The sequence below is a fragment of the Schistocerca americana genome, chromosome 7, assembly GCF_021461395.2.
Source record: "Schistocerca americana isolate TAMUIC-IGC-003095 chromosome 7, iqSchAmer2.1, whole genome shotgun sequence".
Lineage (NCBI taxonomy): Eukaryota > Metazoa > Arthropoda > Insecta > Orthoptera > Acrididae > Schistocerca > Schistocerca americana.
The window spans coordinates 283,151,360-283,174,106 of NC_060125.1; the positions used below are offsets into that span (position 1 = coordinate 283,151,360).

The window sequence follows — 22,747 nt, forward strand, 5'->3', positions numbered from 1 at the left end:
AGTTAGAATACTGGTTACAAAAAACGGTGTGATTGGTACATTGTGTGTCTTCAGTGTGTATGTAGCGTTTGTTTTTTTATCTAATTGGCTAACGCGTCATTCATACAGTAATTTACTACGTTAATAGAGAATTTTATTTATTAGAAGGAACGCAATTTTCTTAAAGTACGCGATATGTTTAGCAACTTTACTTTGGCTTTTTAAAGTATGTAAACAAGAACGAAAATACACAGAATGCATTGTGTCTTTTCAGTCTACTCATAATATTTTTTTTTTTTAATCTGTTATTGTGTAATGCATCATTCACACTGAAATGTATTATATTAATGCCCTTCACGTCTGAATTTGTCAATTTTTTTGCTTGCTTATAAGTGAAGAAATAATTTTGCATTGTTTTAATGTACTCGTCTATTACTTACGTACATATTATGTGACTATAAGAAAAATTTTTCCGCATCACGTACTCGTTTTTTACGTCACATCTCTGTAAGATCAGAATCGTTATTGACTTTTCGATCCACTCTAGACCTGAACATGTTCTGCAACGCTGACCGAAACTGGTTGTCACTAAATGAAAAGTTGTGATACTGACGATTTTTATTTAGTATAATTTGTTGTTAATGAAGTTTTACTCAGAGAGGTACTTCAGAACAAGAAGATCAGTCCTACTTAAATCAAATCAAACGTAACTTAAGTGGAGATTTACCTAAATGTTAGGTGTCGGTGTAGTAATACGCAGAAAGAGTTGTCCACTGTCATGCATAATATGCCGGCCTCTATTACTAGGGGCTTGGGGTGACTACAGTAATTCTACACAATATTACAGAATGTGTAGAGATGAAGTAGCTCTTATTGATGTGTCTACTAATTGTATGTCGTGTGGTGGGGGCAATCTCTTTTTCATTAGCCGTTTCACAAAAAAAAAGTTTATTGAAATACCGTCAGTTCAAATTTTTCACACGCCATGAGGGAATTAAGGGACTGTTACATGTATCTTGGTCAGATCAACAAGACATACATTCCACCAGAGGTTTCATCTGAGGAAAGCCAGTCTTTCGGCAACTAAAATTACCGAAAACTGCCAAACATATGAACAATGTGAGAAAGAATTCTTGTCGAAATATTGGTCAAACTGCATACAGGTAAGACACTGCCAAGATATGTTTAACACGGAGCCAGTCCAGAGTAGACAAGGCAGTCTTCGAATATATTTATAGTGTTTAAATAAGACTAGATACTGTGATGAACCTATTATGCACAGAGATGTCTTGAAAATATTAAAAGCAAAGTTGTCTCGCGTCATCAGAAGGAAGCTGGTCTACATTTCAGGGATGTATTTAGAATACTTCATATTCGTACAAGATTCTTTCTATTTAATACATGGAAATTCTAAGCAATTATGATGGGGCGAGGCAGTCCACTCCACCGTGTACGCAGTTCTAGATCAAAAGTCAGTCGCATTAACTTTGAAACGCAGCAAGCCGCACCTCGGCTGCATAATGCTCAGCATGCTGACTGCGCGCCCCTGAATTCTGGATACTGAAGCTCTAGAATGGATTATTGGGATGAAAGCATTAATAATCAGTGGGATGGCTATACAGGAAACCACAGTCAGCTACATAGAACTAGTACTCACCAGCACAGTGGTTCAGAGTGTAACCATACAATTAACTTAGGCTGGGGAACGCAGAATCCCTCAATAAATGTTATTGAGGTGAAGGAAGAATCCTGCCCAACTAATGACTCATTCCATAGCCTGGAACAGGCCACATTACGTCCGCCAATGACAGTCTTGTGAAGGAGTGGGAGCAGAGAGCATAATTCAGGAAACATGTTACAATATAATGAACGAATGGACATTGCATATGAGTTTTGTGTTAGAAATTCTTCCTAAGTTGTTACTGACACAGATGTTACTGTGAATGTGGTGTCAGTGGATCTATTTAATAAGATAAGTGAGGCTATGGTGGTACCTCATTAGCCACTTCCAAAGCATAGAACATTTGGTGACAGATCACAACACGCCAAATTGGAGACACAGGTTGAGGTAGTTACAGGAAATGAAACAATAGTTCGTCAGTTCTTAGTTGTAAATGGGTTAAAAGTCGTACGTACTTTCCACATCCAATTTCGAAGGGAGAGGACGGAGAAATATACTTCTCCTCACGATAGGGCTATCTGAATATCTATAGAGACAATATTGTTATAAATTTTATAAAAACGGTAGCTGAATTTGGTAAATACTGCAGAGGCATAAGATTTCGGTTTATTAAGACAAAAGCTCTTCCACACAAAATGTATTGTCAAAACTCATATTCCAACCCATGAAATGACAGATGTTAGAAGAAAAATTATAAAACAATCGATGTCATATTATTGCATCTTTTGACTACAGGAGCGAAACGCTGTGGTAACGTATGATTAACCTTGTTTATCTTTTGGTAACGTTTATAAATATGTGAGTAGTTAATTGAACATCAGTAGTTAGGTTGTTATACCAGGAGAAAATCTTAGAACCATATTTCCACATGGAAACGACATGGACTGGGAGAAGTCTATGTGAGCAATGCTATTTGTACTTAAAATTAATGCGTATTAATAACTTTAGTGCCCAAATTAAGCAATCTGCATAACAATTGTAGCACTCATCAGACAGACAGCATACTGGCACAGTCCTGTCTATGTCTGACAGTGCCTGATTGAAGTATATACACTCCTGGAAATGGAAAAAAGAACACATTGACACCGGTGTGTCAGACCCACCATACTTGCTCCGGACACTGCGAGAGGGCTGTACAAGCAATGATCACACGCACGGCACAGCGGACACACCAGGAACCGCGGTGTTGGCCGTCGAATGGCGCTAGCTGCGCAGCATTTGTGCACCGCCGCCGTCAGTGTCAGCCAGTTTGCCGTGGCATACGGAGCTCCATCGCAGTCTTTAACACTGGTAGCATGCCGCGACAGCGTGGACGTGAACCGTATGTGCAGTTGACGGACTTTGAGCGAGGGCGTATAGTGGGCATGCGGGAGGCCGGGTGGACGTACCGCCGATTTGCTCAACACGTGGGGCGTGAGGTCTCCACAGTACATCGATGTTGTCGCCAGTGGTCGGCGGAAGGTGCACGTGCCCGTCGACCTGGGACGGACCGCAGCGACGCACGGATGCACGCCAAGACCGTAGGATCCTACGCAGTGCCGTAGGGGACCGCACCGCCACTTCCCAGCAAATTAGGGACACTGTTGCTCCTGGGGTATCGGCGAGGACCATTCGCAACCGTCTCCATGAAGCTGGGCTACGGTCCCGCACACCGTTAGGCCGTCATCCGCTCACGCCCCAACATCGTGCAGCCCGCCTCCAGTGGTGTCGCGACAGGCGTGAATGGAGGGACGAATGGAGACGTGTCGTCTTCAGCGATGAGAGTCGCTTCTGCCTTGGTGCCAATGATGGTCGTATGCGTGTTTGGCGCCGTGCAGGTGAGCGCCACAATCAGGACTGCATACGACCGAGGCACACAGGGCCAACACCCGGCATCATGGTGTTGGGAACGATCTCCTACACTGGCCGTACACCACTGGTGATCGTCGAGGGGACACTGAATAGTGCACGGTACATCCAAACCGTCATCGAACCCATCGTTCTACCATTCCTAGACCGGCAAGGGAACTTGCTGTTCCAACAGGACAATGCACGTCCGCATGTATCCCGTGCCACCCAACGTGCTCTAGAAGGTGTAAGTCAACTACCCTGGCCAGCAAGATCTCCGGATCTGTCCCACATTGAGCATGTTAGGGACTGGATGAAGCGTCGTCTCACGCGGTCTGCACGTCCAGCACGAACGCTGGTCCAACTGAGGCGCCAGGTGGAAATGGCATGGCAAGCCGTCCACAGGACTACATCCAGCATCTCTACGATCGTCTCCATGGGAGACTAGCAGCCTGCATTGCTGCGAAAGGTGGATATACACTGTACTAGTGCCGACATTGTGCATGCTCTGTTGCCTGTGTCTATGTGCCTGTGGTTCTGTCAGTGTGATCATGTGATGTATCTGACCCCAGGAATGTGTCAATAAAATTTCCCCTTCCTGGGACAATGAATTCACGGTGTTCTTATTTCAATTTCCAGGAGTGTACATAGAAATAATAGCCAACAGAGACGTACAACAAAGAAACCATTTTAACTGTTTGTATGTATGAGCTGTAAACTATGATACTGAAGAGTATATGACCTATCTCTTCGCAAGGGAAATGGGCTACGTCATGCGTTTAACAAGGAATTTCTGCAGAAAATTTGTCTGACACAGTCCCTTTTTACAGTGCACATTGTGGACACTACCAATAGGACACTGATATTGAACTCATCTGCTGATTCAAAGTGATAATTGACTGTTTAACTCACAGTACACTGAACACTAATTAATGCTTTAAACATGATATGTAAGAGGTCTCCCCTCACTAAACAAAAATTCATTCCATGCATTTCAGTCATTCTGTGTTATTCTTATCCACGTACAAGGTCTAGCCAGGATTTTCTCAAAACAAGGGTTCGATTTGTTAAAGGGGACGTTGAAACGACTCATATTTTTCATTAATTTAGGAAATTTCAATAAATAACGAGAAACGATTTTATTCGATAATGATCTCGGAGTTTTCACCAAGCGAGATATAATCTTGTTACTTAGGAGTGAAGTATTTTGGCAAACCACTCAGAAGCAGTAATGCTGCAGTCTCCCTTTACTCTCCATGGTCAGTTTACACTCTTCTCCTTTCAATCTGGATTTGAATCGATGAATGGTCTTGAATGGACGAGAGTGAATTTTTTTGGAGACCATGATTATTACCTACATCTACATCTACATCTACATTGATACTCCGCAAGCCACCCAACGGTGTGTGGCGGAGGGCACTTTACGTGCCACTGTCATTACCTCCCTTTCCTGTTCCAGTCGCGTATGGTTCGCGGGAAGAACGACTGTCTGAAAGCCTCCGTGCGCGCTCTAATCTCTCTAATTTTACATTCGTGATCTCCTCGGGAAGTATAAGTAGGGGGAAGCAATATATTCGATACCTCATCCAGAAACGCACCCTCTCGAAACCTGGCGAGCAAGCTACACCGCGATGCAGAGCGCCTCTCTTGCAGAGTCTGCCACTTGAGTTTATTAAACATCTCCGTAACGCTATCACGGTTACCAAATAACCCAGTGACGAAACGCGCCGCTCTTCTTTGGATCTTCTCTATCTCCTCCGTCAACCCGACCTGGTACGGATCCCACACTGATGAGCAATACTCAAGTATAGGTCGAACGAGTGTTTTGTAAGCCACCTCCTTTGTTGATGGACTACATTTTCTAAGCACTCTCCCAATGAATCTCAACCTGGTACCCGCCTTACCAACAATTAGTTTTATATGATCATTCCACTTCAAATCGTTCCGTACGCATACTCCCAGATATTTTACAGAAGTAACTGCTACCAGTGTTTGTTCCGCTATCATATAATCATACAATAAAGGATCCTTCTTTTTATGTATTCGCAATACATTACATTTGTCTATGTTAAGGGTCAGTTGCCACTCCCTGCACCAAGTGCCTATCCGCTGCAGATCTTCCTGTATTTCGCTACAATTTTCTAATGCAGCAACTTCTCTGTATACTACAGCATCATCCGCGAAAAGCCGCATGGAACTTCCGACACTATCTACTAAGTCATTTATATATATTGTGAAAAGCAATGGTCCCATAACACTCCCCTGTGGCACGCCAGAGGTTACTTTAACGTCTGTAGACGTCTCTCCATTGATAACAACATGCTGTGTTCTGTTTGCTAAAAACTCTTCAATCCAGCCACACAGCTGGTCTGATATTCCGTAGGCTCTTACTTTGTTTATCAGGCGACAGTGCGGAACTGTATCGAACGCCTTCCGGAAGTCAAGAAAAATAGCATCTACCTGGGAGCCTGTATCTACAGGGCTTTTGGTGTAAAGGAATCTCTGTTCGGCAGAGAACAGTGAAAATTTTTAGTGGAGGAAATGCAAAGGTTCTGGAATAATTCAGCCTTACAATTTCACAAATTTCCTCATTTAAGTATGAATCTGTCCCTTCTTGAAATATAGAAATATCAGTTTCTGCACTGAAGAAAGTCCTTGCACACTAATGCATCAGCCAAAGTCAGGATAATTTTGGCAATTATTTATTAATATTGTGGCTTTTAGTGCCAGGAGTCTCCTAGGAGATGTTCAGCTCGCCTTCGATGCAGCTCTTTTCGTTTAAATAGAGACATTGCATCTTTTAGGGAACTGGAATCTGTGAGGAAAAACTGGTATTCGGGAGCAATTGGCTGAGGCCCATAGTAAGGGATCACACCAGCATTTAATTAAAATGAGAATAGAAAACCATAGCAAACCATTTTGAAGGTTGCCGGTGAATGAAATCGAAGAAACGCGCCTCCAGAATGTAGGGATTGCTACCTCAGCGGCTCAATGAGAAGATCTATATTGTTCGGCTGAGAATCTCCAAAAACTTCTTATTCTTTTTAAAATAAAGTGCGTTAAATGATGGAAGACTGCTAATGTGTGTTGTTGTATTAATTGCGCATGTTTGGTGCATGAATATACGCATGTTTTAAGATTTAACTGTGCATGCAATGTCTGGGTTTAGTTATTACAGTATTAAAAGAGCGGAAATAGATTTTGGAGGAAAGGGAGAATACTGTGCACAGTTAACACGCGGACGAATTCAAGCAGTCCGCTGAAAAAAATCTTCTAGGAACGAACGAAATATAGAATTTTCTGTCAACACGTACCCCTTCCGTTGTCCAACCATCTCCATTTTCCGTAACGGAGCTGGTGTTATGATTTAGTACCGCCTGGGTGACCGGATTGACGATATTTTACCATTTGGGTTACTAATGATTAAATATTTAGCAAACTTTATAAATTAATGCAACCATTGAAGTTTGGCCGATATTTTTGTTGTGGCACAAGCATATCCAAGTATATTTCTATAGACTAATGAGCCGTCTCGGCTCGTTTTCTGAGCTGTTATATCTTTACTTACTGGCGCAATCTGTTTTGATTTTACACCACCGGCTGACGCTTCGGTCTTCTTGTAGTTGAAACTTTGATTCGAGGGAGCTGAAGACAAGTTGTTGACGGATGCCGGAGTCGTGTGAGAGAGAAGATGTGACGCATGGTGAGCGAGCGATTATGGGCCTGATCGGCGGTTGCTCGTCCATGTGGGAGGCTATGTGTACGGTGAAAAATTGGTGTGGATTGTTGGGCCGAACGCTGTTGCACCGATTGTCTCACTGGATGTCCCAGCATACGACAGCAACTTAATGGGTGGGAGGAAGGTGCATTCCGAATTTACGAAATGCCTTTTGTTGCTTCACAGTAGTTGTTTGCCCTTTATTTAACAACTCCAAAGCATACAAATAATAGTCACTGTTTCAGGTTGATTAAAGGGCAGCAAACCAGATACATCAAACTAAGAATAAAGTAGCCCTGAGGGAGGTTTAAGGCACGTTGTAGGTACTTGCACAGTTTTGAGTGTTCTAAGTCCAGTAAATCTCCTGGTCCGTAACCTTTGCACAAGAAAATACTCAAGGGTACACATTAGACAGGGTGAGAGCACTAATTAACCTGCCACTCGTGAGTATGTTTCATTTCTGAGGGGAAGTTCAGTCGTGTCGGCTCATTTTCCCAGCTTTTATAACTTACTTTACTGGCACAATCCGTTTTCGTGTTAAGCCAGCGGGTGTCACTTTAGTCCTCTCGTAGTTGCCTCTCTGGTTAGAGGAGGTGGAGGCTGGGTTTTGACGGATGCCGGAGCAATTAGAGAGAGAAGCGTGTACTGAAGGTGAGCGTGCTATTACCGGGCCTTATCAATGGTTGTTCGTTCAAAAAATGGTTCAATTGGCTCTGAGCACTATGGGATTATACTTCTGAGGTCATCAGTCCCGTAGAGCTTAGAACTACTTAAACCTAACTACCCTAAAGACATCACACTCACCCATGCCCGAGGCAGGATTCGAACCTACGACCGTAGCAGTCGGGCGGTTACAGACTGTAGCGCCTAGAAACACTCCGCCACCCCGGCCGGCCTGCCCATTCAAGTTAGTGGCTATTCGCCCCCGGGGCTGTGTTGGTCTGGAGTGTTGCGTTCAATTTTCTTGCGCACAGTTGACAATGTGGATTTGAGGCTGCAGATGTGGGCGTCGTGATGACGTTGATTTTCTTTGCTCACCGCGCACCCTACCTTATTTTAGGCTAAGGTGCTTCCATTTATGGACTGTGACAGGTGTGTTCCGGTGCTGACCTTTCTCACGTTAGGCTAGTTTGCCCGGTGTTCTCTGTTACTTCGTTCTCAAGCTGCTAAATTCGTCCGCCTCTCTGTGTGAACCCCCTTTATCGATAATATATATTTGTGTATTTAAACCGTGTTTTCCTTTTTACTTCAATTTGTTCAGCGTTTTGATGACTTTAGTCGTTATTGCTAGAGTGTGAAATTAATTTGTTATAATATGTCCTAGGGCATCACGTATATTAGTGACCACTGAGGTCGAATATCGAGGCTGACGTTTAAAGAGGCAGGTTCTCACTTGCCCGACTTGAACATGACTTGTAACTTCGGGCATGGTTGTGGTAAGCAAACGCCAGTGACGCGATGAAAGGTGGCTCGTTTTCTGTTCTCGCGTTGGACGGGCTCGGTGCGATTCAGCACTTTGTTTAAAAGAAGGAACTCATTGTTTATTGTTGTATATTTTATTTTGCAAAAACAACATAATGTCTGATGGGATACCGTAATCACTGGTTATACAGTGTTAATTATAATCCGTCTTGATTGCAAAAATGTTTATTCGCATGACCGGTTTCGGTTCCTCCAGAACCATCTTCAGAACTGAAGCGATAATGACACTAATTTACTTTTTCACAAATGCAAACCTTTTTCATCCTATCCGATCAACATCAAATGTACCAGAACGTACCTGCAGCTTCGGCTACAGGAGTAAGCCGTCAGCATACAGCAACCTTCACAAGCTGCGTCAAATGTAATTGGTTGGCAGAATGCACGTCATTTATACTAATTGTAAAACTATTAGCAATAGGTGGCGTCTGGTACATTTGTTACATCACATAATCACATACTGTATTAAGTAGGTATTTGTAATTCACACTTATCTCTAAAAATACTTAATTAAAATCTATAGATCTCAAGGTTACAATCTGTACTTGTCAAAATTAAAATACGCAATTGTTATACGATCTAAACAAAGGGAGATTTCTATTTTTAAAAAAATGGTTCAAATGGCTCTGAGCACTATGGGACTCAACATCTTAGGTCATAAGTCCCCTAGAACTTAGAACTACTTAAACCTAACTAACCTAAGGACATCACACACACCCATGCCCGAGGCAGGATTCGAACCTGCGACCGTAGCAGTCCCGCGGTTCCGGACTGCAGCGCCAGAACCGCACGGCCACCGCGGCCGGCATTTCTATTTAGATGGCGTTGCTGTAGACTTGTTTTCCTCCATGGTCAGCTTGGTGCTTCCCGTTATTTCGGTGTTGTGCCACGCGCCGTTCAGTCGTCTGATGTCCATCGCCGTGGGTAAGAGGGCCGCGCAGGAGGGGCCTGTCAATGACGCTAGGCGCTGCACGCATCTTCCAGCTTTTTCACCATGCACCACCTCTCATCCATCGGCTTGGACTTCTATACGCAACAGTGATCATATCAGTAAGTCGTCATAAATGTAAGACATGCGTTATGATTGATCTCGCTTTGCTCGTTGAGGATTAAATCTTGATCTTTCTTTTTGTGGCTGTGTATTTCAACTTCTTCCAAAATGTTGAGAATCCGTCGCTTATGAGCTCTATGTAGCACTCCGTCACGAACATTGAACAAAATTTAGAAATCCAGTCTTGCAGTGGCCTCTAGAGGCCTCCTCGCTTATAATGGCATCTCTCTATGAGTTAAGTTCGTAATCTTTACATCGCTCAGACTGAAGTGTAAATCAAATAATCCGCTACCCTAAGCCATCCTACACAAGCCTTGCCTTCGCCAGTCCGGCCTTGGTATTGCTACATTACAATTTACTATGATTTGAAGACGTTTCAATGCTTTAAACTTGGATTGGTAAACTTGTAAACTTTAAAATCATTCTTATCTTTCTGTTCCAAATCTTTTCATTGTTATCCTGAACCCGTAAATTCAGAAATATTATAGCCATTCCTGTTTGAAAAACTGTTAATGCTAAAGATACTCTCCACACTGCTGAAATACTGAACATGTGTATCTTAAAAATTTTGTTATCATTCCTGTTTGAGAAATTGCTGATTCCTAAAGGGCTTCACACTGTCAAGTGCTGATCTTGTAAATTTTGAATATTGTTACCTTCTTGGTTGAAAAGTTCCTAATGTCAAAGAAGTTTTCCAGTTTTTTAAAATGCTGAACCGGTACGTCGTGTGTAATTTAATTGAGGTGACAGGGGAGATGCGTACCACTTCGATCCCTCTTTTGCCTACGTACTTGGTACGTGTAAGATTACTTGTATGTTACCAAAGTTCTTACTTTCAACACATTTTATGTAAGTTGGACATTACGTAGTTCTAATTCCGTTGTACAACTGTTAGTTGCAACCTGATTATGAGAGGCTACATTATGTTTCTTAGAGATGCAACCAATTTATACCGATGCATCTTACCTGCAGTTCTGGTCATCGACCTTATTTTCCACATCCTAGATATAATGATGTGTTCTTCTGAAGCCGACGGTTATGACCTACACCCTGTCATTTTCTCCATCTTATTTCGTCTTTGTCAACTCAACAATTCGACCATAACCACAACCCACCATCTCCAACTCCTTCCATTGTCGTAAAACGAGTTTTCACATTGTGCCTATACTGCATATCGTATATCATTTATTTTGTACTACAGGACTCATAAACAAGGACATTTCTTGCAGACAGTTATATGCCTATACTAACTTTGTAAAATGAAAAATGTTCAAATGCTGGTGAATACGTATGAACCGAACATGCAGAGAATTAGTAGGCTGGTGCATAAGTTCGTAGGGTTTTTTGTTTTGCATGTTGATATTCCGGTTGCTATGGACTTATTTACAGATTGTAATTTTTTATATTTTATAGTTCACTACTGTTACCTGAGTTTACATGTTGTTATTTTGTCATCTGCAAATAGTAGGATGAGCTATGAACGCTAGAAATGGAGTACCAAGTGAAGAAATCGGACCATTTCTGATATTTTTTGTGTTTGGATTCAGTGGAGGGGTGACAACAGCGGAGGCAGGCAGAAATCTTTGTGACGTCTCTAGCGATAATGTCGTCGGACGGATCAGAGGAAGATAATGGTTTTCTCTATTTAAATATTATTGTTTTGGCATTAGTGACTATCAACATTCAGGAAGATCTCCGGGGTTCGCTGAAGATCATTTAAACGCGTTAATCCACAAATACGCACGTCGGTGTAATCCAGAACTGGCAAATGTTTTGAACTGTGATCATTCCACCGTTGTGCGACATTTGCATGAACTGAGGAGGTTAAAATATCGGTTGTATGGACACCACATGTTCTACGCCAAAATCAAAAACTTCAGTACCTCTGCTTGCTCGTCATCAATTGGCTCGTGAGCAACACTGACTATTTCCATCGTGTATCGTTGCTGGCGACAAGAAATCTTGCTTTATGCTAGCATAAGGAAAAGGAAGCAACAGTTGAGCCCGTGAAATGCAACACTCAAGTACAAATAACTTGCGCGAATCCACAAAAGATAATGCTACGCATCTGGTGGAACAGCGACAGTGAGATGTACTACGAATTGCTTCTCCGCGATGTAACCACCCCTGCTGACGTTTATTGTTAACAACTGAGAAGTCTTGCAGATACACTCCAAGAACAACAACCAGGAAGACTGCGTGAACTGCTGCTACTCCACGATATCGGTCGCCAGCGTGATCCTGGAGTGACAGGAAACACTTATACGGGAAGTGATTTGGGAAGTCATTCCGCACCAGCCTTATTCACCCGATTTTGCGCCCTCAGATTTTCACTTTTTCCACTCTCTATGAATCAATCATCAAGAACCTTCCTTTCCGAGTGAAAATGCGCTACGAGAATGAAGACTACGCGATTTCTACAGTGGCGGAATCGAAAAGTTGGCAGACTGTTGTAAATATTGAACGAGAAGATATTATTAATGACTCAAGTCTCCACTATCATATGTATTTGTTGGAGTCATTAAACGTATGGGAAAAAGCTTCGGACTTACGTACCAACACAATAAAACATATGTGGTAACTTACCTAAAAAGCTTTTGTTAATTTTGCATATCACAAGAACAATATCAGAAATACTCAGTATCCATGAAGAATCTTTAACGAATATGAATTCACTTTCAAATGATTTGTGACGTCTTTAATGCGCTAAAATGGGGAGGCAAATTCCCTTAAATATATATACTGAGAGAGGAACTAAATCCAGACTTTATGCTTAACTCATGACGTCTAGTTCTGTACTGATAATTTTATTAAATCTCTATCTACTAAATTACTAGCAATAATGTCAGAGAGATCAGTCCATACCATAGTGTTTTACTGAATTGTTTCAAAACCATAATTTATCTATAAGGAGGTAATCATTATAATAAAACTACTTCATGTTCCTTTAAAAATAGCTAGACGATAAGTGATCACAATTACTGTTGTTTCAATCCCTCAGTGAAGTGAGTAAATTGACGTTGAACGATGCATCCACGTACTATAATAGCCACCGTCTCTGCAGTTCAAGCGCGCGTTGTAACAAATCCATGCGTTTGAACTATATTTCGGTGTCGTAATTATTTACGATCGTTGTTTGTTGAAAAATAGGAGAACTGATATAAACTCATCCTTCTTCGAGCCTCGCTGCTTAGAAGATTGTATTAATTTTGAAGTCTGGATTATGTTGTGCAATAATAATTCGCTCTAAATCAGGCAAGGCTTTGTTTAATAGTGTGCATAACCTTGCATCCATGTAATAATGAAATATAGCATGAAAATTTCACAGTGCAGCGGAGTGTGCACTGATACAAAAATTGGTGGCTGATTAGAACTGTGTGCCGGCCCGAGACTCGAACTCCGAACTTTTCTCTTTCGCCGAAAAGTGCTCTATCGACCAAGCACAGCTCACGACTCTTCCTCACAGCTGTAACTCCGCCAGCACCTCGTCTCCTACCTTCCTAACTTCACAGGAGTTCTCCTGCGAAAGTAGTTAAGACTAAAACTCTTGGATGAAAGGATACTGTGGAGACATAGCTTAGTCACAGCCTGGGGGCTGGTTCCAGAATGAAATTTTCACTCTTTAGTGGAGTGTACGCCGATATGAAACTTTCTGGCAGGTATAAACTGTATGCCAGACAGAGACACGAACTCGGGACCTTTGCGTTTCATGTCACACAGCTCGCTGCTTTTCAGCGACGACTTCTGGCGCCTGGAGCTGTCTTTTACATGAGTAGGAAAGTTAATTTGTGCGAGTAAAAATCAAAGAAACCAATAACAAAAAGATTAATTAACAAATGCTTTCAGAATTACAAGTCATCTTTTCTTATCTATCCCTCCTTCGACAACATTCTACTCTCAAAGTCTAATTCAATATGTCAGACCATATACAAGACATAGTGATATATTACACTCGCCATTGAATACTCCACAACAACAGTACAGAAGTTTTGTCAATGTCAATAAAACTCACCAGCAGATGTTACTTTATTTTATTGTGTAGGCTACTAGTTATAGCATTTCATTATACCATCTTGTGGCCCATAAGCGTCCATCCAAATAAACGAACATGTCGTATAGAGCCACAAATACCTCGATATCGTGAATTCTATCTTTACCTATTGCTTCATTCGAAGACGTGATAGTAAGAATAATGGACCAACAGAGAACGCACGGCAGGGTCAAACGCCATCACAGAATGGCGACAGTGCTGGTAGGATGGGTGAAATCGCCAAACATTACAGCCCAGCGAAGGTTTTAATTTCCTGCCTGGAGCGTTCTCGGTTAACGGGTGAATGAACTGTGGCAATCGTTTCTGGGAACTGCTGACCATCGCTTCCAATAACTTCAGCATGATATGAGATTAACACAATACTATCGGGTAATCAATCATTTACGAAAAAATACTGTGCCTGAGTTCTTAAAAAAATGCAAAGAGAAGCCCTAAATTAAATGCAATGGATGATCTGTATTAAAATAGTCGATGCTATACTTTAGTTCAATAAATAGCGGACATTGCGTGTCATTGAAAATAAGAACTACAATTTTAAGCTGCTACTGAACTTCAATATAATGAAAATGGGAACGGCAAATCGCTCTAACAGCCAAATCTGTCATTTAGAAGGAGGATGAATAAACAGTGTATCTCTGTTGGTAGTTGATTTGTCTACGAGAACTGAGAGACGATATTCTCATGCCTCAAAACTGTGCTGCTCACAGCATCGTGGTAAGAAGTAAAGAGACAAATCAGAAAATAAAGACTTTATTGAGATCGATGTGCCATATCAGAAACCGAGGATGCTTTTACAAGAAGATTCCTGCAAAGGAGAAAACAGAAAATATCCAGTGTTAGTAAAGTTATTTAATTGTGCAAATAGCAACGTTTCGAAATGACAGGTTAGCTTGTATTCAATTTGTTACTTTTACGTTAGTTTTTTTCCAGATGTTAATGTAAAGAACAACAGATCGAACAGCATTTGAAGATGAACTTGTCGGTTCGAAGGCGCTAACCGCGCTATTTGTGTACATAGATAGCATTTTTAATAGCATCTGGTTACTCTTTTGTTGTTTACAAGACTCAACTTTTGTTTTGTACATAGGCCAGGTCTCAAAAGTTGTCAGTTGTGGACAATGCACAAGAAGAAAGTATTTCTTCAAAGCGCAGTTCATACTGAGGCAATATCTTTTATTTGTTGTAATACAAGTGCACATACATAGCATTAGGTTTGGCATCGCAGAAAAACCTGAGATATGAAAATAAAAAGTAACGCTTCTAACATGTCACACATAAATTACACCCAGTACTATACAAAAGACATAGTAAATTTCTCATAAACTTAAAAACTGAATCTGCTTTATAGTATATATCAACACAAAAAAATCACTGCTGCCAAACGACAGTCGTTAAAAAGCAAAAAAATTCGATACAGAAATTTCGTAGACTATTAAGTTATAATGAGAAAGAAAAACATTGTGCCTAAATGTATTTACTCAATTAAAACTTGCATTAATTTAATAACGGTATTATATTTACTACGAGCCGGTACATGGCTATCATCACTAAACCAATTTTAAAAAGAGTATTAATAGCGCTTTAAAGCATTCATATGCATTAGGACACGGAATAATAGAAACTTAATTAAACCTTAAGTGCAGAACATCACTGTTATTGTTTTCCACTTCTGTTACAGAGATTCTGCTACCCTTAATGCAAGACAGTGGACTGTTGCCTTATATAGCTAGACCACTGTTACCGAGCGAATATGGCTGACAAATTGGCAGCGACTCGAGTTCAAATTACTAAACTTCACCTGAAAATTAAAGTGGTGAAGATTCTGATCTAACGATTATTTCGGTGGACTTGAAATACCTACAACAATTGGAGAAAGTTTTACGATGGACATTTATTGAGGTACTTGGTTAAAACAAAGCTTTTATCTTGTAAAAATGAGCACACCCACTTTTATTATATTTTCTCAGCTGAATTGCACATTTGTTGCACCTTAATATTCCTGTAATATTAGGAATTTTCGCCTCACAAACATTAATATGCGCTCAATAGTAAACGCCATAGCCTAAAGTTATCGAACAATTATAAAGTAAAAGAAATGAACCATCGCATAGCAGCGACAGAATCTATTATTCTTTATCTTTGCCGTTCTTGGGCGTTACCCTTAAATCTCTAAGTTCATGTATCGATTAATGATATAAAAAAGAATTCTGTTGTTTCAAGACAAATGGGGCACTGGGTGCCTCACCTTTTACTGTTTGTACTTCATGAAAGGCTTACGCGGACTTGCTGCGTTCCGCATCGGTGTTTTATATTTTATGTTAAATTATTCAGTAAATATGTTAATTGTTATTTTTCCAATCAGAAAATATGTAATATCTTGTAACTTATTACGAACAGACAGCATCAAGAGGACTGTTGACTGTTATGTATAAAGTATTTAACCACAATTATCATCTATTGTAATTTAATGTGAAAAGGTGTGTAGCATTAAAAAACGTGAGTTAAAGATAACTGTGCTTATTTTAGTAAATTAACGTTGATGATTTCTATCTCCTCACTTACTTGAATGTTAATTATTTTGTGTTAGTTCATCACCAGAAATTACGATCACGCTGATGGGCCGAACGCAGCATGAGGCAGAAGGAACATTATCGTTTTCCTATTATTTCTGAATCAGCTCCTTTTTTTAATTCTGTTGTGTTGCATTTCTTTTAAAGTCTGTAAATCTTTTGGTCCCTTTGTGTTTTTCCTGGTATGACTGCATCGCGACTATAAAAATGCACAGAAATGATCGTGTTTCTTGCGAACGATTTCAAATAAATCAATCTGCTGCTGTTCTTCAAAATAATCCAACCAGGTATTTAATGCTCAACGTATGTTATTACAATAGTGTAATCAGTCCCTGATTCTGTTGCCAAGTGGGCCACCAAAATATTCACTTTTTTGACATTTTTCAAAATATATATAAAATAACAATTATTTTTCTTTTCGCCCCACAAAAGCAACGGCACTTGGCGCCCGAACAGGGGCACGATCAAACATCATCTTATGAATGTGTTAAAAAATTCTGTGCTTGTTCTAATAATTGGTCCAGTTTTTCATGCGGATGTAATTCAACCGAGAAAGAGAAATGGGACAAATCTTTAATCAATTCAGAAGAACAACGTATGATAAGACTAAATTACGCCATTATCAAACCGTGCAGCTACCAAGACAGCCACAGTAAGTGAAATTTTCATACGCAGTAGCCAAGCTTTTGTAGTGACGTAGCATCTCTTAAGTTGATGACAAACGTAAACCTGTCTTTCCTCGCCTTGAAACAGCTTTATTTAAGTTTCTCCATAGTCCATTCTTCAGTAGTTAAATTCAGTGAATGTGTACCATTGTTGTACGTGCATAAAAAAAATTTACAATATGGCGGATAAATACGCTCAAAACTGATAAAACGTGTGATATTTCATTTGTTTGTAATTAATAGGAACCATCTTGTCTTCTCGGCGTAAGTGAATGTCAGTTGTTACCCAGAGTTAAAATTTCATATTAGGTCCCAACAAGCCATAGCACTACGTTCACGACAAACGACTGACGGCAGTGACAAGCAATATCTGTAGTATTTTGACGTTTGATAAACAATTCATGAACATAGCTGACGGTAAACAGCGGACACAAACAAAAGCAGACAACAGCGGTGATGCCAATAGACCTAATTATCCATTACGATCACGCACAATAGGTACACGAGCGGAGGCAGAAACAGCCACGACCGTAGTTATAGAAGCCGGTCTTAATGTACAAACTATTCCTGCGTTTGAAAAAGAAATTACTTAGCCCCAATCATTGTGACAATAATGGAGTCTAAGTTCGAAAATCAAAAACAGGAAAAATTAGATGAAAAGTCCCGCGAAGAAAAAGAGAAGGCCGAAAGACGGCATAATAAAGATCAAGTCCTTACAAATGTGTGAAAATCAGTAAAAGTGAAACCTTCCCGTCTCCTCTATATCCCTTTTGTTACGCAACCGTCCCTTCTACAATAACCTATGAAACATCCCCTAAGGATTTCTATCTCTTGCTTAATAATAACGAATGAAATCTTCCCTTTGAAATTAATTCTCTTCCTCAATCTTCGCATACAACTTTAAATGCTGCTTATTAACAGTGATTTTCTGATTATTTCGACGAAACACAGAATGTGTCGTAGTCGTGGCCCTCAATCGTTATCTGCAATAACCCAAAACTGTTCCTTACCTTTTTTACTATTACTGGATCGCCATATGACTGCTACATCGAACTGCGACCTGAATATACTTACTCTGTTTTACTATGCTCTATAAGCTGCTGGTGGGCTGTCATACTAAATGTCTGTATTTATTACCAAAGCTGTCGTTATTCTTTAATAGCAAAGCTTACGTTATTCTCTAATTTGACTGAAGTTACGTTATTCATAGTTAAACTTTTTCTTGACAACAATAAAATTTGGCAAAGTTTTACGTTGATGGTTTTTGGGACGGATTATAATCAGTAATGCAATACAGCTGGCAAAAATTAATTATATTTTGAATGACATGATTTTACAAACGTTCAAATGTGACTTACTTTTTACAATAATCTTACAACTCGCATTGCGCCGACATACCTTCAGTAGTCTTGAGTTTCTCAAACAAGTAATTCAATAATATTAGTTCCTCTTATTATAATAGTTAGCTGATGTGTAAGTAGGCTGTTTATGTTTTCTTATTGGCAACGTTACGTAGCGCTCTGTATGAAAATCACTGGCTGTTCTGTGAGCAGTCTGTGGCTAGTTTGCATTGTTGTCTGCCATTATAGTGTTGGGCAGCTGGTTGTTAACAGCGCGTAGCGTTGCGCAGTTGGAGGGGAGCCGCCAGCAGTGGTGGATATGGGGAGAGAAATAGCGGAGTTTTGAAATTTGTAAGAATGGATGGCATGAACTGCTATATATATTATGACTATTAAGGTAAATACATTGTTTGATCTCTATTAAAATCTTTCATTTGCTAACTATGCCTATCAGTAGTTAGTGCCTTCCGTAGTTTTAATCTTTTATTTAGCTGGCAGTAGTGGCGCTCGCTGTATTGCAGTAGTTCGAGTAACGAAGATTTTTGTGAGGTAAGTGATTTGTGAAACGTATAGGTTAATTTAGTCAGGGCCATCCTCTTGTAGGGATTACTGAAAGTTAGATTCCATTGCGCAAAAAAAAAAAAAAAAAAAAAAAAAAAAAAAAAAAAAAAATAATAATAATAATAATAATAATAATAATAATAATATTGTGTGTCAGTAATTTTTCCAAGGGGACGTTTCAGATGTCTCTGTACATCCGTTTATAATCTCTTGTAAATCATAGCTGGTGGTTGGCAGGCACACTGCTGCTCTCAACCTCTCGCTTCAGACCTGCTACCAACTCGCTTCTCTTCTCGCTTACTACTGACTTCCTACGAACGCTAAAGTGCCGTCTCTCCCGCCAACAATGCTTTCTGGTGATAGAAGTATCTCATTCACCTTATTCGAGTCCTTTATCGTTTCTACTAAAATCAGATAGTAGCGTAAGGCTAGTCTTAGATGCTAGATTAATCAATAAAATTATAGTACCCGTAAGAACTATACCTGAAGCTCTTGAAGAGCATCTGCAGAAGTTTCATGGAGTTAAGCATTTGAGCACCCTCGATTTGAAAAGCAGTTACTGGCAAGGAAAACTGGCGCAGGAGTCCAGGAGGTACACTGCGTTTATATTTGCAGGTAGATCTTACCATTTCGAAGTTGTACCGTCTGACTAATTGTGAGTTCCGGAATTTTTATTTCTGCCCTATGTACTAGGTCCTGAACTTATAGATGAGGTAACAGTCTATGTGGATGACGTTCTTGTAGCAAAGAAAAATTGGGAAGAGCATGTGGCCCTTCTGCAGAAGGTATTTCTACGATTCAGAGAGTATGGTGTTACAGCAAATCTTAAGAAATCCAAGTTTGGAAAAAGTAAAATTAAATTTTTAAGACACGTCGTCACCCATGAAGGAATTAAATCTGACCCAGACAAATTGTCTGCTATAAAAAACTTTCCAACCCCTGTTACAAAAAGGCAACTAAGAGGATTTATCGGTCTTACATCAGTCTTCAGACGTTTTGTTTCAAATCAAGTATTGAACCATCCTGCTCTTCACAAGCTTTTGTAAAAGAATTCACTTTAAAATTGTACGCCGGAATTCCAAGACGGATTTCAGAAAATTAAAGACAGTTTGGTTAACAGTAACATTCTCCATCATCTTCAGATGGATGAGGAATTTTGCATTACTGCAGACGCTTCCTTTGTGGGTATCGGCTCTTGTCGTTTCCAAATTCAGTTAGTAGATGGACACGAGCAAATCCAAGTGATTAGCTTTGCGAGTCGAGTGTTATCTGAGTGTGAAAAATGTTATTCGGTTTCGGTATCGGCTTTTAGGCGATTTAACTATTATATCTATGGAAGAAAAATTAAAGTCTATTCAGACCATCAAGCCTTATCATTTCTCGTTACATACAAGTTACAACATCCCCGTCTTACTCGATGGTGCTTATTCCCACAGGAATATGACATTGACACTGTATATATAAAAGGTAAAGATAATGTTATAGAAGACGCACTTCCTCGCTCTCCTGAGGTCTTACCAAAAACCAGCGAACTGATGGGACAAATATGTAGTTATAAAATTTTGTTAATGAAAGATCCAATTCACAGAAAATATTTTCTTCAGTTATGTAGGCAGATTCAGATTCTTCAAAATACAGATCCAAAATGGAAAAAGGTTAAACAAATTCTTCACGAAGATCCAGCCTACAAGTTGTCAAAGTTTTATAAAGTTCATAACCAAGTGCTATTTCATAAGACGTCATAGTCATGTGAGAGGTGGTGTGTTTGTATCCCTCGAAATTTCATTGAACATCTTCTGTGATACACTCACATTTCATGGGGTCACTACGGACCAGAGAAATGTAAAAGGACCATCTCGACTTACTGTTATGTTCTGAACCTACATCAGAGAATCCATAAATTATTGAGAAACTGTGTAATCTGCCAAAAGGCAAAAACCTTATACATTTCCACTTCAATCCCACTAAATCCAATAATTGCTGACAGGCCAACCCAGCTTCTTAGTCTAGATTCGGCAGGTCCGCTACCCACTGGTAGGGGAGGCGCTAAATGCTTAGTAGCAATCGTGGACAATTTTTCTATTCACATGAGACAGTACACAGTGAAATCTTCTTGTGCAAATCCGATAATTCGTCGCATTGAAAATCATTATTTCCCACTATTCGGGGTTTATGAGTCAATCTTGTCCGATATTGCTTAAAATTTCACAACACGCCCGTGGCGTGCATTTCTTGCTCGCCTTGGAATCAAACAAATTTTGAAATCCCGGTTTCGGCCGCAATCGAATCAGGCGGAAGAATCTTCAAAGAATTTAAGTGTTTGTAGAGTAGCACTCGTCACTCCGCCAAGTGACAGGTTCCCTCCTTTGTTGTCCCGTTGACTGAGGAATGGATCCTAAAGCGGCGTGATGGATCGTTTTGGTAATATGATTCACCCATGCCTCCACATTGGCACAATGTTCAAACTAGACCAGCTGCCTTTACAGTGTCCTGCCTGAGCTACAGAGCACCTATCATGGCTCCTGGGTTTGGGAGTGATATGGTTTATCTTTGTATGAAGGTCAAAATGTTGTCGTCTAACATTGCTGTTTAAGCTGTAAACTATGACAGCAGTGATGCAGAGTGTGAGTTCAGCTCATAAGCTAACCTGTGTGTTATATCGATAATGGCATAAGTGTGTTATTTTGGTTTGTAATGCCAGTAATTTGGATGTGGATGTATTAATTTGTAGAAGCATTGATCCTTCCAAGAGTAATACAGATATCAAAAGCTACTCATTAATAAATGATGCTTAACTTGTAAATTTTACCAGAAATGCCAATATGTGATCCATAACTCTTTTTTTAAAATTTAGATATAGCACTTTTTAACTTTAGATTTAAAGTTAAATAATTGAAATTATCATATTTTTGAAATATTAAGGTTAGATCTCAGTGTGGAAATTTAGCCACTATTGACTTGATTGATACAAGTTAATGAATGTTATGCCAAAACGCCTTCTTCCTTTGTAAAATACGGTATGGTCTGATCGGCTGTCATAGGGTATTTTAAACGTATTTATATATCTTATTTTGGAAAATACAGTTATATCATGTTACAATTTTGTAGCAGATAATGGAAAGGAAGGGAAATACCGTACAGTCTGTAAATGTTTTAGAAACTTTGGCACCATAGTTAAATGTTGCATCATCCCTCAAAAGTGCCTTTGGTACATAACAACAAGGAGACTTAGATGAAATGTAATAGAAAACAGTGTTACCTGGTCAATATCGTCGATTATATTTGTCTAGTGTAGAGTATGATGCATGCTCCATAAAGTGGAGTTTGCTGAAGTGATGCATTATTGAAAATCTTGTAACAACATTAGGAGGTCATAGTTCGAGCTTTGAACTATGAGAAATACAGCTTCAGCTAATCCTACAATTGAAATACCAGATTTAAGCACCTGACCAAACACACATGTTTGTTACTTATTGTTGTGTTCAAGTACCAAAAAATGTGACAGCGCAGTGCACAACAGCGACGGACTACAACCACATGCAGGTGCCAGATCAAAAAGTCACTAAACAAATCTATCATAGCAAATCAGTAACATAGATTATATTCGTCTAGTGTAGAAGACGATGCTTTCTCTTGTTCCCCCCAAAAATGGCTCAGGGTCCTTTCGGTTCGTATTCTCATTTAGGTCTAGGATGAAAAGATAGTTGCCTGCTTAGCATGCTGCATGTTTTCCTCTATCTTTTCTTTTTTTTTAAAGAACAATTTAGATGTAGATATAGCATTATGGAGTTGATTTGACAGTTAATAGGCATGCTTTAGACTTCA

General features: G+C 39.9%; 1 protein-coding gene across 1 annotated transcript in view; it reads right to left on the reverse strand.

The window, feature by feature from the left end:
* The window catches only part of LOC124622875 (translation initiation factor IF-2-like), a 168,455-nt gene that overhangs the window by 117,394 nt on the left and 28,314 nt on the right, over nt 1-22,747 (reverse strand). The window lies entirely within an intron of this gene.